Raw genomic sequence first — 15452 nt, 5'->3', positions numbered from 1 at the left:
ACGATTGTGATGCGTTGTTGTCTCACCTAGCTATCTTAAGATGAATGCACTATTGTAAGTCACTCTGGATAAGAATGTCTGCTGAATTAGTCAAATTTAAAAATGTGAATTGATATGGAATTGACCCCAACCCTGATGGTTACTAACCCTTGTGATAGTGAGTGGAGGATGATATGGCTCGTAACACTTTAGAATAGTTTTATTCCCCTGTATTGTACAGCATACTTATATTAAGTCATTTGTTACCCAGTACAGCCAGAAGAGGACTGGCCACTGCACAGAGCCTGGTTCCTCTCTAGGTTTCTTCCTAGGTTCCTTCCTTCTAGGCAGTTTTTCCTAGCCACTGTGCTTCTGCATTGCTTGCTCTTTGGGGTTGTAGTCTTGGTACCTGCACCCTCAGCGGAGTCAACAAACACCGGAAGCATCCGTGTTTCAGGGAAAAGGCAGAGAGGAAGGCAAAGCCTGAAATCCGGAAGCTTCTGGTTTCTGTGGACCTGGTTTAGGCGTTTCTTTTACGCCTGATACATTAGGTTAGGGTATCTGTAAAGCACTCTGTGACAACTGCTGATGTAAAAAGGGCTTTATAAAATAAATGTGATTGATGTAAATCACACCAACTGACTGGTTCTTCTGATGTTGTTCACACAGGAGACCATGTTGAGACATTCTCTACATCCAGAGAACAACAGCAGGAAGATCACAGAGCTAAGAGGTCTCACCACTGCCCACATTGTGAGGAGATTTTCCCAAATCTATCAAAGCTAAAAAATTCACCTAAAAATACACACAGGAGATAATCTATTTCCCTGCTCTGATTGTGGGAAGATCTGTAAAATATCAAGGGATCTGGTACTCCTGCTCTGACTATTGGAAGAGTTTCTCTCAACATGGCCACATACATGTGAGAATCCTCATCAGTTGTCTGACTAGCTAAGATTAAAATCATTCCATCACTTAATTCTCAAGAAATCGTTGCACACTCTATTGTAATCCTATTGTTTCTCACTGTGAGAGAACTGTTTTAGAGGAAAGGAACTGTTATAGAATGTTAGCCTTTCTTTACTTTTCTTTACAGTGTTCACCTGGTCAGTTTTGGTGTGATTTGTTAGCTTCTATTGTAAAGATATTGAGATTACCTTGGATTTGCCCTTATGGTTGAATATCCTCTGTGAGGCTGGTTGACTGGGTGGTACTGATTTCCTCTGCAGTTTTCTATGGGAATGAGCTAGTAGACACAACATGTATCAGACAGAGATGGTGTGATGATCAGTTTTCACCATTAGTTTGGGTGGATACCTTTTGTTTATTAAATTGTATTTTAAAACTAGATGAGTTATTTTAGTCATTAAGGCTTAATTCAAGCCTGTTTAATTTATCTGCCAATGAAAAATAGTATGTATATGAATTTGTACTAGTCAAGCTCTTCTCTTTTGTGTAATGAATTACCCAAAAACTATGTTTGAAGTGACATATTTACTGTTGTTCTGAAGCTGAACAAGACAGGAAGTTTAAATGAGCATCACAAAGCTAAATCTGACCTATTCACTAACATGTTTTGTCAGCATAAGCAGCTGTGAGACATGCTAGAGTACTGTAACATTACTGATCTACTGAATCATTGTAGTTGTTGGGGGTTATCTTTACAGTAAATATAATGGTGGTGGATAAGCCTTCAATGCAAGCTGCAGGGGTTGCCTTTCAACAAGATGATCCTGACATTTTAAAGGTTAAAAAGGTGGACTTTGTGGCCTTTATCGCAATGGTGATTAACGGCACTGCCAAGGTGGAGAAAAGATCTAGGAAGATAGAAATCATTGTGGTTGCGGCAGAACGGTTCCTGGGGCTGAAAGATTTATTGGCAAAATAGTTACATGGAATATTGTCAAAAGCCGTACCACCATCTCAGGTCCTAGAGACTGAGAAGGGAGATATGGAGATTTAAAGGAAGGAAGAAATTGGAGTTTTGTTTGTTTTGGCAATGTCCTATTTTTATTAGGGTGGAGTAAGTTAGTATCACTATTAAGTATGGATGTATTTTTTATTTCATTTATTTTGTGGTTTCAAACCGTCCAGTTGGTGGTGGCAATACAACTTTTGGATGTAGTCTGCCATAAAACCCACAGAAGAAGAAGAAGATGGCGCTGTTGCATTGTGGTAGTTGGGGAACAGGAACTTCCGGCGAGGCGCGCAACATTCTTCATAACAAAGAAAACGACAGAACTGTGCTTTCCGTTTCTCTTTATTACTACAGGTATGTAATAGCACTTTTAAACTGTCTAATATCGAAATAACGTCATAACATGTTAGATAACAAATCAGTCAAGGTATTATCACGTTTGGCAAAGGTTTTGTGTAATTTTTGTGTCAATCCGAGTGATTGAAGAACGTGATAAAATATATTTTACAATCACACGGCGCGGGGTCCATTACATGTTTTCATTTGTGAGGCTTTCCAGGTTCGTATATAGGTCAGTGCGTTTCGCCTGGGCATGTTCAGTACAAAAACGTTTAGGAAATTTGCAGATAGAAATACCCTGAATAGAAGTGACATGATTCAATAGAATCAGAGGCATGTTTGTTCTACATAATACATTTGTATCTGAATGTGGCCAACGTCTCCGTCCTCCTGCTGGACGCAGCCCTGGTACCCGCTTGTCCCTATGTATGTGAAGCTAGTCATAATAATGATTAGCCACAATAGTGGAATTTGCGGTTCGCCCTCAAAATAAAAGGCCCTCATTGAAAGTGATGCAAACTGATATAAAATATTGGAATCATGTCAAATGTTGTTACTTAATTTAAAATGAATTACAAAAACTAATTATTTTGAAAATAAACAGAAAGAAACGTTTGAAATCCCACTGTGGAGGTATTAGACCACATAATTGCATTGGGGGCATTCTTATATGCACTTATGAAACGGATTGGATTGTGCTCCCATGGAACGGGTGACACCCACAGAAAACTATTCTCAAGAGTTTATACAAATATTAGCGTCTTAGCTCTTATTGCAGGACTTTGACTGTGAAAAATCCCCTTTCCCAGTCAGTCTATTGCTGGGGTACTCCAGTACTATTTGAGAAGGTCCGATCACACAAATGTCCTAGGTGGCAAAGGTCCGGATGGATATTGTCAATTATTGGTGTAGTAACAAACCCCCAACTTGTGACCCCAAACTGTTCACAACCCTCTTGTTGGCGGAGAGAACATTTAGCAGTTTTAAAGCTAATATCCCGTAATTCTACACATTTTACGACAGGGCTGAGATTTTTAGTTGTTGCTGTTTTTAAGCAATTCTACATGTTTCCATGTCTTATGTGTGTTTATATGATACCAGGGGTTGAAGCCCAACCAAAACAGTATTATTATATACTTTTTTTGTGACCCGTGGTCCATATTGACCCTGTTCTTGGTCCTTACCGCGTTACGCCAGTTGAGTATGCTGTTTCTTTTGTTTGTATTGGACATTCATATTGCACTGTACAGCCCTACCTATGTATTGTTCAGCCTACTCAGTGACACCCACAGAACACAACTATGTAGAGTTTACACAAATATTAGCGTCTTCACTCTATTGCAGGACTCTGAAACCACTGTTGTCCTGGAGTTTAACCCCGTCAGCTAAATTGTCATGATAATCAGTGGTTTCAAGTTTGTCTCTGTACATTTTTGACGAGATGATCATAGCAAAAAAATTAAATACTTCTGCATTTCCCGCTGTGCAAATGCAATGTTTCTCATTGCAAATAGGCTCAGGATAACTCCTGTTAAAGTTGGGTAGCTGATAGGCTTTTTCAGAGCTTAAATAGCCAAAATGATTAGTCACAGGGCTCCCGAGTGGCGCAGCGGTCTAAGGCACTGCATCTGTCACTACAGACCCTGGTTGGATTCCAGGCTGTATCACAATCCGGCCGTGATTGGGAGTCGCATAGGGCGGTGCAAAATTGGCCCAGCGTCGGCCGGGGTAAGCCATCATTGTAAATAAGAATTTGTTCTTAACTGACTTGGCCCAAACATTGGGCCAAACATTAGACCGGACCAAATCTGAACCAATCACTCAGACATCATTAGGCAGGTTTCCATTGACCCAGGTCCATTCGACAAAAGCAAATCGTTGGACGGGTGGGTTTTTCTTTTGTCAAAGTTTCTTTATTCTGACAAGTGAGGATTGAAACAGTGTTTTTTAAATAAATGATGATTGCCAAATCATTTTGACGGTACAGGGTGAGTCATTACGTCCAGCTGTTTTTATCGACACGATAGTTACATGGAAACACACCCTAGAGGGCAATTGTCCTATCTATTTTCTATGCAAACTTTTTCTAAATGTCCAGGAAAAAATCACTGGACAAGTTATTGGAAACATAGCTACTGTTTCACAAGATTGGAAAGTACAGCAGAGTACAGGAAAGAAAAGTTTAGTTCAGTACAGTACAATAGTACAGTATAACGTAATGTACTCTGTTAGGGCGGGGTGATATGGACTACAAATCATACAGCTGTATCTTGAGTTTTTTCAAACCTATGGGTGATTCAAGATATCTCAGTTTTGTTTTTCTCTAAGTAAGTGTTGTACAATTAAATTAAATTAATCTAATGAATTAAGGGCTTGTGAAGTTACACCTATAAATAAATACAATTGTTTTTTGATTGAAATAATACAGTGAAGACAACGTTATTCAGGAAAATATTACATAGTGCTGCCTAAAACAAACTGCAACCTTGTTCTAAATGGTTTTTGAGTCAATTATGTGAATTTCTGAAATCTACTATAGGTTAAGTGCACTTACATTGTTTAATTTAAAGTGTGCAATTTGTGTCTAATGTGAAATTAATAAATGGTTTGTTGTCAATGCTTAGCTATCTGATCTAATATATTTTTAGAGAATAAAGAAAGTGCCAGAACTGTCAAGACTAACTTTTGTGTCTGTTTCTCTTTATTACTACTGGACGACTCAGATTATGTCTGAGGCCGGTTACATCAACAGTGAGGACAAACCCAGCCTGCCTCTCTCCTTCCACACTGAGTCTAAACCTACAGTCACTGGGTCCTGATTGTGACAGTGGAGCCCAGTTTGCACTGCAGGATCCAGAGATGACATCAGTGAAGCTGGAAGACTGCAGTCAAACATTGGAGCTGAATGTCAACATTAAAGACGAAGAAGAGGAGGAGAAGATTGGGAAATCTGTTTCTCATGGTAAGAGCAGGTTCTATCTAACTATAAGTTATATTTTTTTTGTCAAGCAGTGGCAAATATACAGCACCAGTCAAAAGTTTGGACACACCTACTCATTCAAGGGTTTTTCTTAATTTTTTACTATTTTCTACATTGTAGAATAATAGTGAAGACATCTAAACTATAAAATAACACATATGGAATCATGTAGTAACCAACAAAAGTGTTAAACAAATCAAAATATATTTTAGATTCTTCAGTAGCCACCCTTTGCCTTGATGACATCTTTGCACACTCTTGGCATTCTCTCAACCAGCTTCACCTGGAATGCTTTTCCAACAGTCTTGAAGAAGTTCACACACATGCTGAGCACTTGTTGGCTGCTTTTCCTTCACTCTGCGGTCCAACTCATCCCAAACCATTTCAATTGTGTTGAGGTCGGTTAATTGTGGAGGCCAGGTCATCTGATGCAGCACTCCATCACTCTCCTTATTGGTCAAATAGCCCTTACACAGTCTGGAGGTGTGTTGGGTCATTGTCCTGTTGAAAAACAAATAATCCCACTAAGCCCAAACCAGATGGGATGGTGTATCGCTGCAGACTGCTGTGGTAGCCATGCTGGTTAAGTGTGCCTTGAATTCTAAATAAATCACCAGCAAAGCACCATCACACCTCCTCCTCCATGCTTCATGGTGGGAACCACACATGTAGATATCATCCGTTCACCTACTCTGCATCTCACAAAGACACTGCGGTTGGAACCAAAAATCTCAAATTTGGACACATCAGACCAAAGGACAGATTCCCACCGGTCTAATGTCCATTGCTCATGTTGTTTGGCCCAAGCAAGTCTTCTTTTTATTGGTGTCCTTTAGTTGTGGTTTCCTTCCAGCAATTCGACCATGAAGGCCTGATTCACGCAGTCTCCTCTGAACAGTTGATGTTGAGATGTGTCTGTTACTTGAACTCTGTGAAGCATTTATTTGGGCTGCAATTTCTGAGGCTGGTAACTCTAATGAACTTATCCTCTGCAGCAGAGGTAACTCTGGGTCTTCCTTTCCAGTGGCGGTCCTCATGAGAGCCAGTTTCATCAATGCGCTTGATAGTTTTTGCGACTGCACTTGAAGAATCTTAAAGTAATGATGGACTGTTGTTTCTCTTTGCTTATTTGAGCTGTTCTTGCAATAATATGGACTTGGTCTTTTACCAAATAGGCATATCTTCTGTATACCACCCCTACCTTGTCACAAGACAAGTGATTGGCTCAAGTGCATTAAGAAATTCCACAAATGAACTTTTAACAAGGCACACCTGTTAATTGAAATGTATTCCAGGTGAATACCTCATGAAGTTGGTAGAGATAATGCCAACTTTTGACTGGTACTGTATGTGAATTTGTGGAAATCTGCTATAGGTTAAGTACCGGCACCTCAAATATCTAGTGCTTAAGCTCCTGTTCCTCTTATATAATGTTAGCTCAACAGTATTGTGGAGCTCCTGCACCTTAATATAAACAGTACCGGCACCCAAAATGAGTACTGGCACCTATTTCAGTCCAAGTCAAGCACTGAAGTAGATAATTTAACAAGAAGATATATAATATATTTTTTGAGAATAAAGAAAGTGCCAGAACTGTCAAGACAATAACTTTTTGTGTCTGTTTCTCATTGTTACTACAGGACGACTAGAATTAAATCTGAGGCCGGTAACATCAATAGTGAGGACAAACCCAACCTGCCTCTCTCCTTCCACACTGAGTCCAAACCTACAGTCACTGGGTCCTGATTGTGACAGTGGAGCCCAGTTTGCTAAACAGGATCCAGAGATGGCATCAGTGAAGCTGGAAGACTGCAGTCAAACACTGGAGTTGAATGTCATCATTAAAGATGAAGAAGAGGAGGAGAAGATTGGGAAATCTGTTTCTCATGGTAAGAGCAGGTTCTATCTAACTAAGTTTGTGTTATTCATTCCAACTTCCCGCTGTGCATGAAAAGTTGCAGTAGAACTGTTTCATGATGAACTGTGTCAATGAGAAGGTAGATATTATTTCATGCTACTGACCCTTGCATGGTTTTACACCAGTATTTCCAGCATGTGTTTTATTCACTGGGCTATCTGGAGTGATCAGAGAGTACACTAAATAAGTCAAGTAAACAAACTGCCAATGTTTTAAAGTTCTATTAAATGAGTCTGTGTAGTTACTAACCCTTGTGATAGTGAGTGGAGGATGATATGGCTTGGACTGTTGCTTCTACATCTGCATTGCTTGCTCTTTGGGGTTTTAGGGTGGGTTTCTATAAAGCACTTTGTGACAACTTCTGATGTAAAAAGGGCTTCATAAAATACATTTGATTGACATGTATATCATACCAACTGACTGGTTCTTCTGATGTTGTTCACACAGGAGACCATGTTGAGACATTCTCTACATCCAGCGAGCAACAGCAGGAAGATCACAGAGCTAAGAGGTCTCACCACTGCCCACATTGTGAGGAGAGTTTCTCAAATCTATCAAAGTTAAAAATACACCTAAAAATACACACAGGAGAGAATCTGTTTTCCTGTACTGACTGTGGGAAGAATTTCACAACATCAAAGGCTCTAACAGTTCATCAGAGAGTGCACACAGGAGAGAAGTCTTACTCCTGCTCTGACTGTGGAAAGAGTTTCTCTCGACTGGGCCACTTAAAAACACATGAACGTATACATACAGGAGAGAAGCCTTATTCCTGCTCTAATTGTGTAAAATGCTTCACAACATCAACTGAGCTAAAAGGTCATCAGAGAACACACACAGGAGAGAAGCCTTACTCCTGCTCTGACTGTGGGAAGCGTTTCTCTCGACTGGGCCACTTAAAAACACATGAACGTATACATACAGGAGAGAATCCTTACTCCTGCCCTGACTGTGTAAAATGCTTCAAAACATCAACTGAGCTAAAGGTTCACCAGAGAACACACACAGGAGAGAAGCCTTACTACTGCTCTGACTGTGGACATTTTTTTAAAACAACAACTGAGCTAAAGGTTCATCAGAGAAAACACACAGGAGAGAAGCCTTACTTCTGCTCTGACTGTGGGGCGAGTTTCTCTCAACTGGGCCACTTAAAACAACATGAACTTATACACACAGGAGAGAAGCCTTACTCCTGCTCTGACTGTGGAAAGAGTTTCTCTCGACTGGGCCATTTAAAAACACATGAACGTATACATACAGGAGAGAAGGCTTACTCCTGCTCTGAGTGTATAAAATGCTTCACAACATCAACTGAGCTAAAAGTTCATCTGAGAACACACACAGGAGAGAAGCCTTACTCCTGCTCTGATTGTGTAAAATGCTTCAGAACATCAACTGGGCTAAAAGTTCATCAGAGAACACACACAGGAGAGAAGCCTTTCTCCTGCTCTGACTGTGTAAAATGCTTCAGAACATCAAATGAGCTAAGAGTTCATCAGAGAACACACACAGGAGAGAAGCCTTACTCCTGCTCTAATTGTGTACAATGCTTCACAACATCAACTGAGCTAAAAGGTCATCAGAGAACACACACAGGAGAGAAGCCTTACTCCTGCTCTGACTGTGGGAAGAGTTTCTCTCAACTGGGCCACTTAAAAACACATGAACGTATACATACAGGAGAGAAGCCTTACTCCTGCTCTAATTGTGTAAAATGCTTCACAACATCAACTGAGCTAAGAGTTCATCAGAGAGCACACACAGGAGAGAAGCCTTACTCCTGCTCTGATTGTGTAAAATGCTTCACAACATCAACTAGGCTAAAAGTTCATCAGAGAACACACACAGGAGAGAAGCCTTACTCCTGCTCAGAGTGTGGAAAGAGTTTCTCTCAAATGGGCACCTTAAAAAGACACCAAGGTAAACACACAGGAGAGAAGCCTTACCTCTGATCTTAATGTGGCAAGAGTTTATCCTGATTTGGGCAATGTAAAAACACACCAACGGATACACACTGGAGAGAAGCCTCATCACTGCACTGACTGTGAGAAGAGATTCTACAGATTGGGCCATTTAAAAAGACACCAATGTATAAAGGTGAAATCCTCATCAGTTCTCTCAGACCAGCCAAGATTAGTCACTCCACTTAATTCTCATCTCATAAAAGAAGTGGTAACAGTTAATTGGATCAAATGAAGGAAGCATAGAACACTCTATTGTAATCCTATTGTTTCTCACTGTGAGAGAACTGTGCAGAGGAAAGGGAGCGTTATAGAATGTTAGCATCTCTTTACTTTACTGATCAGTGTTCACCTTGTCAGTTTTGGTGTGTTTTGTTATCTTCTACTGTAAAGATATTGAGATGACCTTGGATTTGCCCTTAGGGTTGAATATCCTCTTTGAGGCGTCTCACAATGGAGTCTGATGGTTGACTGGGTGGTACTGATTCCTTCTGCAGTTTTCTGTGGGAATGAGCTGTTAGACACAACATACACTGTGTGTACAAAACATTATGGACACCTGCGATTTCCATGACATTGACTGAAAGCTATGATCCTTAATGATGTAGTTTTTGTGTATTTATTATAGATCCCCATTAGCTTTCAGCAAGAAACTGCAGTTGCAGTGGGCTATGGAATGAAAACACTGGACACTCGATAATTTGAAAAGCATTGCCTGATTTGATGAATCCCAGTTCCTGCTGTTTCGTACTGATGGGAGGACTAGGGTATGGGAAATAAACATGAGTACATGCATCCATGCTGTGTGTCAGTGTTTCAGGCTGGTGGTGATGGTGTGTTTTCATGGCACATATTGGGCCTCTTGATAAAAGTGCAGCAACTTTTGAATGCCACAGGATATCTAAACATCATTGCCAATCAGTTGCATCTCTTCATGGCAGCAATGTATCCATCTGTAAATGAATGAGGAAAATGTGGAATTGGAATTTGGGTTACTTTGTGAATTGACTGTAATTGAAATGGAATTGACCGTGACATTTGCTAACCCTTGTGATAGTGAGTGGGGGATGATATTGCTAATCATTTTCAAAGGGAAGCTGGTTTTGAAGTTTCTATCCTATATTTCAGAGATTAAGAAAGATAAGTAAAACATATATAGACATTAACACCTTTTTTGGGCACTAAGTACTTCAATATTCACTTCCACAAATGTTTTAAACTGGTACCTGCTACCTTCAGACACTTGTAGGCGTCCTAGAGCGAAACAACAGACATGAACTTGTTGGTGAGTCTCACCTTTAGATGTGTAGGCCAAACTTCTCGGACGCTACAGACAGAAGTCTCCTGGTCTGACAAACAACACTGTAGTTCTTCCACCGCAGATGAGGAAGGCCGACCTCAGAGGATGTGGTGGATTGAGACGCAGCCCATGCAAAAAATACATCTCTAGCTTAAACAGACAGATTTTGATGGGGATTGTTATTATGATGCTAATTTGATTTCCACAGGGGTGCTCTAGGGTTTCTTAAAGCACATCAACGTATACATAAAGAAGAGATGCCGGTAACACTTCCTTTTATGGGGTCCTTATTACAGTGTAATTACATGTGTAACTACACTGTAAACAAGTATTGTAGTTAACTGTAATGACACATAGTTACAATGTAATAACATGTACCAGGTAGTAATTGTGGTCTGTAATTACAGAAGTGTACCAATGAATGCTTGTTACCATGCTTGTTACAAATGGGCAGGTTTCCACTAAATTCACCATCTTATTTTTTCGCTTCTCAGCTGCATCCGATTTATTAACAACTTTGACAAAGGTTGGGATCCCTTGTGGATGCTCTGGGTGTCTGAGATATTATAGCCTATGATCAATAGGCTCTAATTAATATTTGCCAGCAATATACTCCCCTGCATCACACTGCTAGCTAGCCTCTGAAGCTAAGCAGGGTTGGTCCTGGTCGGTCCCTGGATGGGAGACCAGATGCTGCTGGAAGTGGTGTTGAAGGGCCAGCAGGAGGCACTCTTTCCTATGGTCAAAAATAAAATAAAAAAATGCCCCAGGGCATTGATTGGGGACATTGCCCTGTGTGCCGTCTTTCAGATGGGACGTTAAACGGGTGCCCTGACTGTCTGCGGTCACTAAAGATCCCATGCCACTTATCGTAAGAGTAGGGGTGTTAACCCCAGTGTCCTGGCTGAATTCCCAATCTGGCCCTCATACCATCATGGCCACCTAATCATTCCTAGCTTCAAATTGGCTCATTCATCCCACATCCTCTCCACTGTAACTATTTCACAGGTTGTTGCTGTAAATGAGAATGTGTTCTCAGTCAACTTACCTGGTAAAATACAATTACTTAAACATTAAATGTGGACATTAATGTGGACTATTGTTGCTAGCACTTGCCTCCAAAATAAAGCATCCCATCTGGGTTAACTTGGTTGAGTTTATGAAAACCGATCTAATACAAGTGTCTATGTATGCGGATGACTCAACACTATACATGTCAGCTACTACAGAGACTGAAATGACTGCAACACTTAACAAAGAGTTGGAGTTAGTTTCAGAGTGGGTGGAAAGGAATAAGTTAGTCCTCAATATTTCTAAAACTAAAAGCATTATATTTTGGACAAATCATTCACTAAACCCTAAACCTCAACTAAATCTTGTAATAAATAATGTGGAAATTGAGCAAGTTGAGGTGACTAAACTGCTTGGAGTAACCCTGGATTGTAATCTGTCATGGTCAAAGCATATTGATAAAACAGTAGCTAAGATGGGGAGAAGTATGTCCATAATAAAGCGCTGCTCTACCTTCTTAACAGCACTATCAACAAGACAGGTCCTACAGGCCCTAGTTTTGTCAAACCTGAACTACTGTTAAGTCGTGTGGTCAGGTGACAAAAAAGGACTTAAGAAAATTGCAATTGGCTTAGAACAGGGCTTGTAATGTTTTTTAAATTGTATGAACTGCCTTAATTTTGCTGGACCCCAGGAAGAGTTCACCGTTGCACTGTGGTACAGGGGAACAGGAAGTTCCGGGCAGGCTAATGGGGATCCATAATAAATACAAGTCACAGATGAAGAATAAGACACTATTTCAAAGCATAGTACATGTAATGTTAGCCAAGTACAATGTAATTACTAGTTGTTACACAGGATTTAGCTAGTTAAAATGAAGTGTATCTTTAGGAGTACTTGTAATTAATGTGTACATTACCCATCCTGACAACCTGGCCCTCAATTTAAAGCTTGTGGAAGTGACATCCAAGTGGGAGAATAAATACACTAGTACACCACAGAGTATCTGTATAAGAAAATCATTCAGAGCACACTGTGCTGCCAATCACAGTGTAAGGCGCGACATTTTGCGGGTGTGGAGAGCTCGTTAGAGGATAGAGGAAGCTTGCATTGAAGAGCTGGGCATCGTGTTATGACCTGCATTATCTGAATTAGGCCCACATAATTATACCTACGGAGGAGCGGCTTCTATGGAGGAACTTTGAATGTCTTTGAACTTCAGAGTTGGTTAAACGTTGGACCAGAGCAGATGTTAGCTAGCTAGCTAACAACCTTGTTTGTGCAGTCCAGCATTAGAATTAAAAACAGGTCTTACCTTTATGTCGTTAATAAATCAAATTTGAAACGTGGTGACTATAGTATCCTTAACTAGCATTGAAAAAGTTCATCCAGTCTTCTCAAATTAAACATATCTCCCTAATTTCTGAATCATGCTTGTAACGTTGTCAGTAGGACACAGTAACCTATGCTTCAGAGTGGAGGAGCAGGTAGTTTCCAAATGCACACCCACTGGCAAAGGTTTCCATTCCAGCTGGCAGGCAGAAACTGGAATACGTTTCTAGAGTGAGCTTTCCCAGCTAACAAAATTACGTTCCAGGACGTGACCAAAGTTATTTTAGTCCCTACATAAATCATGATAACGTTATTGTGAAACGTTCCTTCTACGTAGCTGTGGTGTCCGCTGACAAAACTTATGTCCCAAGTCTTTTCAGGACGTAGAAATGTGGGGGATTTTAAACCGTTAAATATGTGTATTTTTAAGTCAACCTCATAACGTTGCTAAACGTCAGAAAGTACGTTGAGAGCCCCATAAAATGCAGTTTCTGGTAACGTAACTTTCGTCAGTGGGTACCTATAGTACCAATAAGGCACGTAACAGTGTGATGGGACAAGGACATTCCGGCTGGCCAAACCCTCCCCTAACCTGGACGACGCTGGGCCAATTGTGCATCACCTCATGGGTCTCCCGGTCGTGGCTGGCTGCGACACAGACAGGTATCGAACCAGCATCTGTAGCAATGCAGCTTGCACTGCGATGCAGTGTCTTAGACCACTGCGCCACTCGGGAGGACCCTTAAGACACGTCATTTAATCTACCCTGAACATATACACAGTGTCCTGTCGGTAGGTGTCCACTGACGAAATATGCAAAATGGCAGAAAATAAGTTCTTTTTTTACATAAACTGTAACACAATAGATTCATAAACAAAATCACAGCAATAAGCTCACAAAATAACAAGTCAGTAAAAACATGAACACTGCACTCCAATCAAGAACTGTAAAACTGCTTAAAGCTAAAAGTGAATAACTATGTTATGTTTATTCAGGTGCTGCTGCTCCATCCTCATCCACAGTCTCTTCCTCGACCCGCTCCTGGAAGTCAAAATAACACAAACTGGTCATTATTTTCCTTAAACAAATGATCAAAATGCCGGTTTAACGTCGACTCCCTACTACATTCCTTTTTTACTAGCACAATCATTTAGTTAAATTGACCGACTGGATTAAAGTGAAGTAAAAAAAATCTAAACAATCATAAAGTGTTATTTTTAATCATACCTTTCTCTTACTCTTGAGCCGAGCTGGTGCATGTTTGAGAGCGTCTGCTATTTTGTCATCTACCTCTTGGTAGGTAGCCTTGGGGTGTGCTTTCAGGGACGCTCCTATGTTGTGAAAAATAATTGTAAATGGTACATTCCATGTCATATCATTACTTTTCCACCTATGCTGGATGAGACAGAGATTGGGTATTGTCCCCCTCGTCCCCCATAGGCAGTTTTGGCCATGAGACCTCTCTCCTTCATCTTTCCTTTGTCCTCTCTCTCCGATCTTAACAGGTGGTAGGATTTCACATTAATTGGTAACTGCCTTGTTACTGATTTACTTCATATGAAATGTTAATAAAAACACATTTTACTTACCATCACTTGACCAATAATACTATCTACTAAATAATAATAAATAAGGATCTAAACTTGTGCATTTACTTACTTGTGACAGCATCATAGATTGATAGCTAATTAAAGGCCCTCTTCCCCTTCCTGCCCTTCAAGGAGTAGCCTGTCCACAGTTCCTCTGTTCTAATTTTTCTCATCATTCGTCTGATTCCTGAGCCCAGGTCCAGGCCACAGCAGAGGGTCAGGTATCGGATCTGATAAAAAAATAAACAATTCCCACTAATTTGTGTGTTCCTCAGCTAAAACAGCTGACCATACAGTTCTGATTGATAGTAATGAGAAATCATTTTTGTAGTGTATCATGTAATCATGGGCTAAAACTTGTGTAAACAGGCAGAGGGCTGATCGTTTCTTTTTAAGATAAGTTAAATACCTCGATCGTATGAACTCTGTACGGATCATCTCCAGTTCCACCATTATCCTCTATGGCCTCCATAACTTGGTTCAGAGCAGTCCTGAACTCTGTACGGATCATCTCCAGTTCCACCATTATCCTCTATGGCCTCCATAACTTGGTTCAGAGCAGTCCTGAACTCTGTACGGATCATCTCCAGTTCCACCATCATCCTCTATGGCCTCCATAACTTGGTTCAGAGCAGTACTGAACTCTGTACGGATCATCTCCAGTTTCACCATTATCCTCATCTCCACTGCTTGAAGATCTGCAAAATAATAAAAGACTCAACAGTTTTGCTGCAAGCAGCGTGACAATACAAGCCATGAGTACCAGGCAGGACATGGATCAAGGCCATATGAAATACCTCGATCAAAATATCCACCCTTCATATATATTAGTAGTATTGATAACCACGTATCTGCTGACAGCCAAACAATTTGGAATTGATGTTGATAATACAAGAGAAGCAACATGTTGTAACATATAGGCTAGCATAATATACCTTTAATGTATCCAGCAGGCATCTCAGAAGCCACAGGCTCATCAAGCAGGGATGGCAGCTCTTGGTCTAAAATATAAGAAAAAATCATGCTGTTATTGAAACTTTCTACATTTACGATTTCGAGATCAATATCTTGATGGCTAAAGAAACCTGGTTCTGATGCTCTGTCTTGGCCAGCTTCTTCCTGGC

The sequence above is a fragment of the Coregonus lavaretus genome, assembly GCF_964263955.1.
Source record: "Coregonus lavaretus genome assembly, contig: HAP1_SCAFFOLD_160, whole genome shotgun sequence".
In the NCBI taxonomy this organism is placed as follows: domain Eukaryota; kingdom Metazoa; phylum Chordata; class Actinopteri; order Salmoniformes; family Salmonidae; genus Coregonus; species Coregonus lavaretus.
The sequence above is the reverse complement of the archived record's forward strand: the minus strand, read 5'-3'. Positions refer to the sequence as shown.